Source organism: Vigna unguiculata, chromosome 11 (genome assembly GCF_004118075.2).
Source record: "Vigna unguiculata cultivar IT97K-499-35 chromosome 11, ASM411807v1, whole genome shotgun sequence".
NCBI classification, from domain to species: Eukaryota; Viridiplantae; Streptophyta; class Magnoliopsida; order Fabales; family Fabaceae; genus Vigna; species Vigna unguiculata.
The window spans coordinates 14,759,583-14,774,095 of NC_040289.1; positions in this window are offsets into that span (position 1 = coordinate 14,759,583).

Below are 14,513 nucleotides of genomic sequence, written 5' to 3' on the forward strand. Positions count from 1 at the left end.
TTCTTAAGTGTGTTTCGTGAAATGGAGGAAATCTAGATGAAGTATACTAAAATAAATGCTAAAACTACTGAAAATGGTATGGAGATGTATGTATTCAAGGTGTTCAATGAAATGCTTAAAAAAACTAAAATGTATGCAAAGTGTTTGTGGAAATGTCAATCTGATTTATGCATATCAATTAATCAATACTCTAATCCTACATGCAACCTAATCAGAATATGCCTATAATGCACGAATTAACTGAATGTACCTATTGGAAACAAGATTAGAAGATGATATGCAAAAAATCTAATTATGAATGAATGTTCATGAGTGTGCATGAGTGAAAGATACAAGACAACTTCGAAATTCATCATAAAATGAATGATGTAATGTTATCATGATGTAGAACGATGCGAAATGACCTTTATTGAATGTAGAAACTAAAATCATGCACAATGATCGAGTAGAATATGAAATCCCAAATTACGAACCCTGGCTAACATAATTAATGGTTAAAAACACAATTGCAAAATTAAGCAATGGAAATGAGTCGAATAGATCACATATTTGATGGGAACCCCATTTGCACAAGGGATGATTTAGGATTTTAAGGTTAGAACGTTGTAGGAAACTTGGAAAATTAGTGAAAAGGGTGAATTGAAAAGTGGCTGAAATTCCAATTTGGACAATAGTTTAGAAACGTCAATATCTCGAGCTATAGAACTCCAATTGAGGTGATTTCAAAATGAAATGAAAGTTCACGTTGTGAACTTTAATTTAGGCTTAAGAATCACTAATTTTGGGTGAGTTTAGCAAGAGCTATGACCACGAGATAAATCTGGGTAGAATTGGATTTTCTAAATTTAGGTGAAGAACAAAGAATAGTAGGTGAATATAAAAGGTGGAAGGAAAGAATCACTCTTTCCAAAGGAGGCAACACATAAAGGATAGGAAAGTCCTTTGATACAGCCAAGGGGTTCTTGAATCACTCAAGAACATAGGAGAATCACTCTCACTAAGATATAAGAGATAAAACTCTAATATTTTTGAATAAAACTCAACTTGTCTTCATTGATAAAAATGGTTTAGCTTATATAGAAGCTTTAACCAATAGAATTACAAATCCAACTTAAGTTAATAATGATCCCACTAGTTAATCCTTGATTGTAACTGAAATTATGGCAACCCAAAAGCATTCAGCTATGCATCCTGTAGGTCTCCCAAAGGCTGATGACTAAGTTTTCAATTAGGCCATTATTATAACTTGAAATAAAACCAAATGAGAGCCCATTAATTGATTAAGCCAAAATATAATTTGGTCAACCAATTTTACAAATGATTGGGCCATTATTTAAATAAACTAATAACTTTAAAAAATTGCAACAAAGTGGTGCATTAGTCCTTCTTCATTTAGGCCATGATGTAATTCAAAGCCTTGATCTTTTCTCCTTGAAACTTGGGCTTGTATTCAAAATAAATATATATAAAAAATAAAACTACACATTGTTAATCTATCTTGGTTCCTCCACTTGATCTTCTTATATCATTTGGAGATGACAAATTAGTTCCAACATTATGTGCTTGTAATAAATAAAGAATATAAGTAAGGTTTTATTGATATAACTTAAGAGAGCAATGTTAAGTAAATTATACCTCATTGACAAAAGAATGTACCAAACCAACAATCGTTACAAGGACATCTTCTAGAACATCTTCTCTAGAAGCGATGTAGGCAAGCAAAATCTACATTTCGTTTTTGAAAATTTTAAGCTCATTTTCCATCCTCACAACCTCGTTCTCCATATTTGTTGAAATTGCACCAGATGAAGCAAAGTTCATACCATTTAATCTTGAAGTGGATTGCTTAAAAGGTAGGGTAGGACAAAGTCCATGTGAGAGTCGTTTAATCCAACCTAGGTGCTCTTTTCTAAATATGACACCAACTGAATCATATGGTAGTATATGTGATGCTTTTTCTGAAAGTTATTCAAATTAAGCCATGACTTTGGTGTATTTTTCTATTGCTTTATAAGAGAGGAGAAAATCATTGTCATTTTAAGTTAAGGTTAAAGTGATTACTTTTTCAAGCATTCTTCATTATTAAGGTAGAATGACAAAAGGTTACTTCCATTCTAAATCAACAAGTGAACCTAACTACCAACAATAAAAGGTGAGCTAAACAAAGGATAAATAGTTTGTTTGATAGACCAAAATGTTATCAATCAAGTGAATCTAACTAAAGACAATAGTCATAATGTAACATTTAAGGACTACAAACACAATATTCAAATTATTGGAATTTTAATAATGAATATTGTTTTCTTATGAGTGTAAGCTAGAGAGGGAGGTCTCATATCTACAATCCAAAAACTATTGTTTTCTATTTTCTATTCTCATTGCTGGTTTGTGAGCTTTAAATATTTTAAAATGCTTAAGAATCAATAAAAAGGAAGGAAATGAGGAGTTGACATCTAGTCAAATTCCATCAAAATAAGGTAAAATTTTATTTAAACTAAAGAATGCAAAATGTTAACCATATTAGATATCAATCGAATATCATCAAAGATACCATCAAATTTGGATATTAACAACCACAATATCATCAAGGGAAAATAACATTAACACAAGAAATTTCAATTGCAAGTCCCACCTCTAAGATTAAATGTAAGACCAGACTTCCTACTATAGATACCCTTCATGTTAGTGGATGAATGTGAAAGTGAGAGTGCATAGTGTTAAAATAGACGAGCCCCATTAATCAATAAAGTTTTGATGATAATAAAACAATCACTTTACCACATGACAGAATCCTTTTGAAATGCACGAGCCCCATTAACTGTTAACACTCCATTTTTCTGCTTTAAAACAATCTTTTTTGTCTAGTTTAATTTCTAAATTTCTATAATTAGAGTAATTTTTAGTTTTAGTTGTAAAAAGAAAGTTATAAATATAATTGTTAAAAGAAAATTAAGATTATTCAAATCAAGTATGAGCTCATTCATAAAAGAAAAGAATATATGATGTAGGATTATCTTGTTCCTTTTTTAAGATTCATGAATATGGTGTGAGTTGATTAAGAAAGCTAAGTGAAATCCCCACTGGACATTAAGATAGCATGCTATCTATATGTGAAGGTTCCTTTCACAAAGCTCAAGAGAAGAAGATGATGGATTGATTCAAAGAAAAGAAGAGTGGAAAACACATGAAAAGAGTAAAACTCGAGACACACAACCAAAGGAAGAAGAAAGCATAAAATGGAAAGGAAAGGAATGGTAAAAATGTGAGAAGCACACCACTTCAAGGTTGAGCTAGAAGCCATGAAAACCTTGAAGATGAGTGGATGTGTACCGCCACTTGAATCAAGATTCAAGATAAGGCTTAAAAGCATTCACTCCCTAAGGAGGAAGACTCTCACAATGGTTGATACACAAGGGTATCTAATTTCTCCAAAATGTTCAACCCTTGTACAAGTGTTAGAGGTACCCTTAAATTGAAGTGTCTAGGGGCCTCGTAGTAAAAACAAATAAGCTAAAAAGGATTACAATGCAAATAACAAAATCTAAAGTCTAGAAAGTAGGTGAACAAAGGAGCATATGGACACATTCTAGAAGCCTTCTTGGCCAAGGCAAGGTGGAGGCTCCTTCTAGATGTTTCTAGACTTCTTAGTGGCCAAGGCATGTGATCATCCTTTTCAGATGTTTCTAGAAAGCTTTGCTTATTCTCTTTCCTCCACATGTGCTCTTCTAAAAGCCACCTAAATGCGCCACTTCTCCTTCCTTGTCCCACCTCTTAATGAACCTACAAGACAAGTTAAAATTGAATTATCATGTTGGTTAAGGTTAAGCTAATCTTGGGACAACAAGTCAACCCCAAAGTCAAGGTCAACAAGTCAACTTAAAAATAGTTAACCAAAACTAACTTTATGGAATTGAAACTAAAGTGATGCAAAATAAAGATAAAAAGGATAATGTCTTCCCTTTCGACATGCTTCTATTGAACCTTCTAGGGTTGGCATCCATGGAACTTGATGAGGTGGTCAGATCTTCATCAAGATACCTTGAAGAGCATCATCAAATTCAGAATTGAAGTATTGAAGAATGACATTGAAGATTTAAGCTGAAAAATAAAATTAAAGAATTGATAAAGTTATTCTATATCAAGAAGATTATGATCAAGAGCTTTGAATTCTTAATGGCTATCAAATGCTACAATTATATAATAAATGCAAAGCCATATGAGAAGATCAACAAAGCTAAAAAGATCAAAGTGCTAAGAATTTTCATATCATTAGTGATTAGTGAATTGGATTGAGAACTTACATATCGTAAATCCTCCACTATGTGAATTTGTAACCTACGAACTGAATTGTTCAGTTCTGCTATAAAAGTGTTTTTTGATTATTCATTATAATTTGAAAGTTCTTGATCTCAAGAGGAGATTGAGAAAGCATACCTGGAGAGGTTGATATTCGGTGTAGCATGAGGTTTGTACTCGTGTACATGGAGAGGTCGAAACTTGTGTAACGTGAAAAGGGTGATACTCATTATTAGCCAAAGGTGTTATTTAGTTGAATTTTCGAAGTAGGTTTCTTAAGAGACTGGACGTAGGCTCAAGGGAGTCAGTATAAATTCTTTGTATGCATTTTCCCTATCCTACTCTTTACCTGGAATTTTTTATGTGTTTGTTTGTTTCCACGCATATTGTTTAAATTTATTACTGACTCTATTCATGTGTCCCTTCTAGTGCCACATAGTAGGGTAGGAAGGAGAGAGTGAAAATGCAAGTAGCAGGGATGAAAAGTGAGAGTGAGAATGGATGAATGAAATCTTAGAGTGAAAGTGCAACAACAGGCTATAAAATATTACTATAGCGTTTATTTAAAAAATGACAGTTAAAATTATCAATTTTACAAATAAAATATATGACGTTTCAAAAAATATAGTTAAAACCATCATATTTTGCATGTAAAATATGACGGTTCAATAACTACTATATTATAATGTAAAAAAATGATAGTGTTAAATAACCATTATATTAAAACTGTCATAATTTACAAAAAAATTTTGTGGTAATATTAATTAAAGTTGGAAGAATTAAAAAGTTGTTCAACCAAATCTAATATTAATTCTTTCATTTTTCTCAAATGTTCTTGTATATTTCTTCATTTATATATAACTTATTTTACATTCTAAAAGCATGCACTCTTAATTTGTATCGGATATATAACATCGTATTCTTTCGTATATTAAACTTACTTTTTTCAAAGGAAGAAGTCAAAAAGAGGCTTCATATTATAATCCAGGACATATTTATACTACAAAACACTTTAAGTTTCTGTACACTTTAAGTTTGTGGTGTGAATAAGCATAAATTTGTAGAGGTTCTTGTTTTTGTCCATCTCTCATAAGTGATATTAATTTATAAAGAGTTTGCTATTATTATTAAAGTATTCGACGGTCAGATTTTAATTTTTAAAATCTATTAAATCTAGCAAATAAGTAAACTCTTGCTTAATGCTTTCTCAAAGCGTTTCTTTAGACACTTTCAAAGTTTTAGAAATGAAAAATAAAATAAATTATCGGCTTTGTTATATTTTCATTTGTCCTTTTCGTTAATCACTACAATATTAAAATTTTGAAATTAAGTGGGCACATGCCCCCCATATACATATTACATATATATACCAAAGTCCATCTATGTTTACAACAAATCACGTAAAAGTTTGTTAATATATCAATCAACAATAGTTTATAACATATTTTTTTAGGAATAAAAAGAGGAGAAAAGTAGCAGCTATCCACTTGGTTGTCACTAATAGGTCATGGTGCTCTAACCCTAATTGCATTCCAACCACTGAAAACTCGTTTTTGATGCATCCCTTTCCAAAGAGATAAACAAATAGATAGTTTCTTCATACCTTTTCTTCAATGCAAGGTTGTTAGTTAGACAACATCATAATACGCCAGGACTCGATCAAGGATAAACAGTGTACTCTACTGAATGAGAAAGAGGGGTTAAGATGAATTAATTAATTAATTAGGTCGATTATTAATTATTGTTTAATTTCAGGTTTCCAATTTGCACCCAGAGCATCTTTGGTTTAATCTAAAAAAGGGTATGAAGATATTTGAGCATGGGTGTCACTTTCTTTGGTGGGAATGATAAGACATAGTGGAAGTATATTCCACCGCCCCAAGGTCACACAAATGGACATGAAAGTCGATTTCATCACTAGCTCTCTTTGTGGCTCGACTCTAAGGGACCATTCTTGTTATCATCTAAAGGAATCATTATCCAAAAGCCACACAAATCAAATTTCTCTTTAATTGCTTTCCTTTTCAGGGAAAGAAAACGAACCAACTTTGTAAAGTTTAGCATCACTTGTGCCTCGTTTTGGAATAGGTATCATGACCACCAATTGAACGGTTAATTCTATTGGTCTTCTCTTCACTTCTGCATCATGCTTTCAACGCCCTTAAAGTCTTTCAACTCTTATCTCTCAATTAATAAACATATCTTATGTGTGAAGCAAACAAGTTTTTGTTGCATAGTAAATATATATCCACTTTTTCTTTTCTTTTTTATTCTTCGTATTATTTATCCTATTACTTAAAACATTTATTCCTCTTACCATGATATGATTGTAATTGATCCCACAAAAGTTTTCACATGGAAGAAGTTCAAAATAAGATTCTCCATTGAATAGGTTATTCTCAGAACATATGATGAGTATGTCTAACCCCCGTATAAATCTATGGACGGATGCTCATTGGTGAGTGTAAGAGAAGTTCCTCACACAATTTTTTTTTTAAATCTATTCATTTAAACATATTTAATGAGTGTAAGAGAAGTTCCTAACACAATTTTTTTTTTCATCTATTCATCTAAACATATTTAATAATTTTTTTCTCTCAAAAGAGTAAGGGTTACTTTTTCTAGGATATTTTTTAATAAATATGAAAAGTTATAAGATATAAAAGATAGAACAATTAATTGATATCATTTTATTGTATTACTTTTAAATTTTTACATAATATTGTGACTTATCTAGCTAATTTTAACGATGATGATATTTGATTATAAAACCCCTTTTAAATAGATTTGTGTGTGAGCACAATGTACTTAATCGTTGTATGAAGCAATTATAAATTATACCCACGTAATTAAACCATAAGTGTGTGTTGAATTATATTAATTATCATAATGTTTTTTTAACTAAATAGATAGAAATTTATGTAAATCAAAAAATTGATCGATATGTGAAACATGAATGATTATTTAAATTAATAATTGAAATAATATTAATTGGTTACAACTACTTTTAAAAGAAATAAAGTATTTTCTACAACTTTCTAAAACACCTCTCATAATTTCTTATAAGTTCTTAAATTTCTTAAATTGTAAATTGGTCTCTAAATATTTTATATTAATTACAAATTGATTCTAAATTAATTTTTATTATTTTCAACTTAGTCTCTAGATACTCTTAACAATCATGATATAGTTTTTAAATAATTGTTAATATTTACAGTTAGATCCTTCTCGACTTTAGGTTGATTTTTAGAAGCACCCTAAAACGTCAAATTTATTCTACAACTGCTAAATTTGTAATGTCCTCTTCACTTAATATTTAATTTCTGATATCAACATAATTAAATAATTTATAAAATAATTTATACATTTACGTTAATTAAGTTTTTGTCACTATTTTTAAATGTTGTTAGTGATTTTGTTGCCAAATTTGTCACTAATGGAATTATAAAATTTTTGTATTCTTACATTTTAGAAAATTGAGAATTGAAATATAGCAATACTAACTCATATAAGATGGTAGAATAAATTAAAAACCATTTAAAAATATAGTGGATTAAAATACTATTTTTTATCAGAATTAAGAGCATGGACTTTTGTACAGGTGGCAAGATTCAAGTGGCGACTTGAATGCTGCTGATGTTTGGAATCGAATCCCTTGTTACTCCAAAGGGGGAAGATCCATCTGAAAAAGACTCTTCGACTCTCAAGTCAGTAAAAGAGTTTGAATCTTTTAAAATAATAGAGAATGAGTATGAGAGATTGTGTATTCGTTGGGAATACTAGATGTAGGGCCTTTTGGGTCTTGGATCCATGTGATAAAACATGTAATGTAATACTAACCAATATCAATAAAATAACAACTTGAATAAATAATAATAGTAATAATAATGTGGCACCCTACCTGATATACCAAATATCTTTGTAAGTATTTAGCATAAAGGAATATCAAGACGTAATCAAACTATCGAGATTTAGTCACATATATTGTTAATATATTAATATTTGCACCCAAAAATATATCTTAGAATATCTTTCAACCATTTTTGGTCAGTATAGGTAAATGGGCCTTATTGGGCCATATCACTTAGCATATTTGTTGGGCTAGGTATGTATAAATACATTTTTTTCCAAAAAGGTAGTGTTAAGAAAAATTTGTATAGTATGTTTGTAAACTCAAGCTCTTTCTTTGAACGAGAGCTTCTTCCTACACCTCCAATCATTTCTCCTTCACCTTAAAACATTTTAAGATTATCACTTTGCCCCTCAGTTAAAATGAAAACATTTTTTCTCTCTCTCCTATTTAATGCATGAGAATTGAGTCCCAACCGCAAAATTTTTAACCTAGCTGTTGTTGTAACATCCCTAAGGAATATTACATGATAATAAATAAATAAAAACGGAATTTCAATAAAGTCCACATTTAATATAAACCATTTCCCAAAAACACGGGAAATTTAAAACTTTAATAGATATAAAGTCGTAAACCAAGAATCCAAAATTTCGTGAAATGAAATTAAAAGCAATGGCTCCCGCCAAATTTACATAAAGTTCTTAAAACAAAATCATCAACATATACTATATGTATATACAAAATATCCCCTGCTAGCCCTCGCTCCGAGTCTATGCATCTCCTAGCCCACCTGTCACATCATCTGCTCCCGGATAACAAGATATCCGATCATCGCCACACACACACACAGATAGGGTGAGCTATGCACAATAAAATATAAACAGATGTATGTGAAATAAACATACTTCCCAACCCAAAATAACATAATTAAGTTCATAATTTCCAATCACCCAACTGACGAGTGCGTATTTTTGCCCTCATTTAATGTTTAATTATGGGTATTTAATTGAATTTGTGTGCTTAAAGATTGATTTAATTGGGATTTCATATAATTGGGTTTATTGAGCTTGAGATACAAAAACATGTTAAAAATAGCTTTTTAGTTGCATAAATGTTCGTTGGATATTTTGAGGTGTGTTAGTGCAGCTGCAGCTAAGTTGAGCTCATGGAGGTGTGGAAATAAATTGATTAAAGCTTCATGACACCTTAAAGATAAATCCAAGAATAAGAAATTATCAAAAGCACAAAAATCCAAGCTAAGCATTGCATGAAGACGACAAGAAAAGCTTGAAAAAGTGAAGAAGTTTGGCTAAACCAAGAAGAGAGGAACAAAAAAAAATTGGACCTTGCAGTTTTCTTTATCTTTATGATAGAAGAAAATTTGGGAAAAATATATCTTTAGATATTTTATTTGATATTTTTAAATAATTATCTTATTTAATTATATCATAAAATATTAAAAGATAATAACTACCAAATCTTTTTAAATATGACAAGATCTTCTTGAATCCTTTTAGTTCCACAACAAACAAATATATCTTGAAGATATTGGATTATTTAGAAGATAATTTAAGGAGATTGCAAAGGGTTGATTTGGAAAATTAATACAAATACTAATTGGTGATAATTTATCATGTATCTTTAATTAATTAATTTATTTAATTATATTAGATATTGATATTATCAACCAATTATATTTGTCAAATAGTCTATATCTCTCTAAATATTTTTAAATATTTATCTTTGTCTTTTTTTTCAAGATATTTGAGAGATTTTAGCAACAGAAAAGCCTAGTCCAATTCCTATATAAAGAGACCAAGGGAGAAGCAGAAAGGACAAGCTCGAGACTTCGAAGTTTGGGAACCCTTTAGGGGGGGCCTAATTTCGTTTCCTTTTTCTCTCTCCATTCTTCTATTTTTATTTTGTATTCCATTGATTACTAAACTTCTTGGGTTGATTCCATGGTAATTTCATTATGGATTTTGAGGTTAGAATGAAATAATTTCTTTGTTCTTTTTATTATTATTGAGGTTTTAATTCATCTAAGTCTTTTATCTTTGAATCACGTAAAAAGTAATGATTTTAAATCTATATGCATGTTCATCATATGAGTTCAAGGGTTTTTAAATTTAATTGAGACTTTACTTTGATTTTATTTAGAAACTTTCATGTGATTGAAAGAGTTTTTACCAATAATTGAGACTTTACTTTGGTGAAAGGTATTTACTCTAACTAAAATTAATCGAGACTTTACTTTGATTAATTAAGCTTTTTATTTGGTGAGAAGATAAAAGAATAGACATGATTAGGCATAGTAAATTTGATTGAGACTGTACTTTGGTTGAATTTACTGTGGATAATCTAAAAGTTCTCACTTTTAATTGAGACTGCACTTTGGTTAAAAGTGAGAACGCCAACAAATTAATTGAGACTTTACATTGATTAATTTGTAAATCTACAACAATAATTAATTGAGCAACAATCTTTAGATAACCGATGATGAATCTATTTTGAAAAAGTAATGGAATCAATCTATTTTCTTTACTATTGTTTATATCTTATTTTATCTTCTTATCTTTATCCCTCATATTTTTATAATTTTATTTGACTAACTCTTGTATAGTTTTATAAGAACTAACTTGCTAAAAATCAATTCCGTGTTCGTTGGGAGACGACTTTGGGTTACTTTACCCTTACTATTTTGTTGACTACTTTCTTAACAATACTGAAGTTGTTATAAATAAGTAGTATTAATTTTATCGCGTCAACGACAACGTTATCAAATTTGGCACCGTTGCCGGGGAACACGATTAGAATTTTTATCATTTTAGTTCTTATTATTATTTTTATTCTTTTGATTTTATTTTTATTTTTATTTTTTGTTTATCACTAACATTTTCTTTTCTCAATTTTTGTTCTAACATTTTTTTTATTTTCTTTAGTTATTTTATTTGATTTTATTTAGTTATTTTTTTTAAGCATAGTTTTTGTTTGAGGAATTTTGTTGGGAAATTTGTGAAACTAGTTGGGAAAAACTTTGACTAAGGAAAGACAAGGTACTTAAGTTGTCCATTGAGACACACCTCTCTTTCTTGGAAGTCTACTCAACAAGCTTTCAAATTATTTCTTTTCAGAAAACCTCTTTCAAAAATGCAAAATAATTTTTCATACGAAAGTAATCAACATTGTAGTTTTCAAATGGATTACAATCTCTATCCACAACAACCACGTGATTTTCAGCAACAAATTGTCACACCTACTTCTGCACCTGATATAAGTGGGTTAACTTTACGACAATTTAATGATCTATATCCTAGATCATCTTTTTTGGGATATGAGCAACAACCATATTCTGAGTGTCCACCTCAGCAACCATATGTTCCAAATAGTTTTCAGCAACAATATGTACCACCACAGCAAGATGAAGCAACCAATGGACCATCCTACAAGAAAGTTATGATATTAATGGGTGAAGTTATAGAGAAATTAGAGTCCATGGATGAAAGGTTGCGAGTTGATCAAAGATGTAGAAATATTGAGCAAGAGTGGTACGAAAATAAGCAAATATTGTCTGATATGTTGAGGGATGCAAGTAACAACAACTTCATAGAATTACTTGTAACTGTTAACACCACCTCTCAACCCCATCAGAGATTTCTTGAAAATCCAGATTTTAATGCACTTCGTCATGAAATCAAAGATGTGCTTCTGAAGTTGGCCATCAGAGCTGAACAAATGTCTGAAGATTTGAGTCAGCTAATGAATGATGCAGTGAGAAAGGTCACTTTGGAAGATATGATGAAAATGATGACTGAAATGATGGAGATGAATCAGACAGATCAAAAAGAGATGATGAATGCCGTCACACAAAGCTTGCAGAGTCAGTCTGAAAAACCAATAGCGGAATCACATCACATTGATATATCTACTGATGGATATAATGATGCTCATAGTAATATGTCTATTGATGGACATATCAATTTTGCTAAAGATGTTACTGATGAAGAAATTAAAGATTCTCACAAAAACATATCTACTGATATATATGTTGACGATGCTTAATGTGAATATAAAGTTGTACCCGTTGATGAGGATATGAGTACAAATGATCATTTTCAAGAGCAAAGTTGTGAGAACAATACAATGGAGGAACCAAGTGCAGTTGAAGAGCCTATAGTATTCGAAGATGCAGCGGAAGCATCTACTATTGCAACTGACTTGGTTAATGATGAAGCAACAGAGTCAACAACACCAGGTGAAAATTTTTGCTCAGAAGATGAGATTATGAGGATTACTGATGATCCACTTAATCATTCGAATGCACCTGATGATGCTCAAGTTGAGTTGAAACCACATACTCCACACATCAAGTTTGTTGATGTGAATGATGCAAATAAGTTTTCAGTGGTTATCTTTGTTGACATGGCTGCAGAAAAAGAAGAAAGGTTGCTACAACAGGTAAAAAGCTTAGATTCAAATTCTTTTGAAATCATTGTTGATAGAAAAGTTAATTTGCATGCATGTTTGTTTTTTGTTTCTATTTTTAATTTTAAAAATATTAAAAAAATTTCAAAAATATGTGTTTTTGTTTTCTTTAATAAAATTGTACAAGCTGACTTGTACTTTATAAAATTAAAGAAAATAAATTTTGACATATGGCCAGATTGAGCCAACAGTCACAAGATTTTTCGTTTCCTCCCCAAAATAAGTCCATCAACGACATTTTTTTTGAAATAAGTGTGGGGGAAACAAACTGTAGGTAGAATTTTTTTTCTGTTTTTCAATTTTTTGTTTTTGTTTTCATTTAAAAAGAAAAAAAATTGTGATTGCTTTTTGAGAAAATTGTGAAAGTATTAACTTTTTACTAAGTGAAACTTTTAAACAATATGTCTCATAAGAAATCCACCAAAAATATTTTCCTGCTTTCAATAAAACATATTGACATTGGATTTTGGATTTGATTCAATAATTGGGATGATCATAATTCTGGAAAAATAAAAGTCATGTTGATATGAGTGGTTTGTTTCTATGAATTACTAATTGAGTTGATTTGAGAATTTCTTGATTAAATCTTTTGTGAAAGAGTTTGACCTTGTGAGTCTTGGGCCTTAATGTAAAGGATGAACTGCTATGTGTCATTCCTATTTTTTCTTGAGTGACTTGCTCATGTTTGTTTATACTCAAATGTTTAGCTTGACTCTTTTGTTTTGCATCTTAGGTGAATATGCATGATTTGATATGATTGAGGTAATTCTTGTTTCTAGCTACTTGGCCAAATAAGCCCACCTTGATATTAATCCATTGGTAACCCCTTTGTGCTTTTAAACCTCTTTTTCTTGTTTTAAGCCTATTGCATAACCTTGAAAAGAAAAAGACCATATTCTACCTTAGGAAGAAAGAAGGAGCTAATGGATTGTGTTCAGGAATGGTTGAGGAATAAAGTGTGTGGGTGAGTACCTCACCCACAAATTAATAAAAATGGCAAAAGGAAAAATTGTTGATGAAAAAGTGTTGAAATAATTGCTTTCTAAAAGAAAAAGAGAGAGCAACAAGCAATAAATGAAAAAGAGTTGTTTTTGAAATTATGCTCCATTATTCTTTCTATATTTTAATTTCAAAAACCCAAAAATCCTAAAATTTTTCCTACCTTTGCCTTGGCCCCGTTATAACCTGTGAAAAGTCCTCATGATCTTTAATTGCATATTTTCTGAAAGTTTGTCAATATTAGAGTCTTGTTAAGTATTAGGAGTGTTTACTTGCATGGGTATTTTGAGTGAAAACACAAGCCAAAACACTTGAGAGAATTTTGGTGAGACAATACACATTTAACTTGAGTACTTTCTTTCATAATTGATTGTCTTGTGAATTCAAAAGATTAACTCATGTGTGAAAAATAAAATCTTTCCGTTTGTGTATGCATGATAACTTGATTTCAAGAATATTGATTTGTCTTAAGTAAGGTTCATTCCTTTAATCCAGTGTTAATGTGACATAAAATACCTCAGAAGAAGTTTTGAAATTGCTTGATTTTGCCCAGGAGTGCAACAGGATAAGTGTATGGGTATGATGAGTGCGTATTTTTGCCCTCATTTAATGTTTAATTATGGGTATTTAATTGAATTTGTGTGCTTAAAGATTGATTTAATTGGGATTTCATATAATTGGGTTTATTGAGCTTGAGATACAAAAACATGTTAAAAATAGCTTTTTAGTTGCATAAATGTTCGTTGGATATTTTGAGGTGTGTTAGTGCAGCTGCAGCTAAGTTGAGCTCATGGAGGTGTGGAAATAAATTGATTAAAGCTTCATGACACCTTAAAGATAAATCCAAGAATAAGAAATTATCAAAAGCACAAAAATCCAAGCT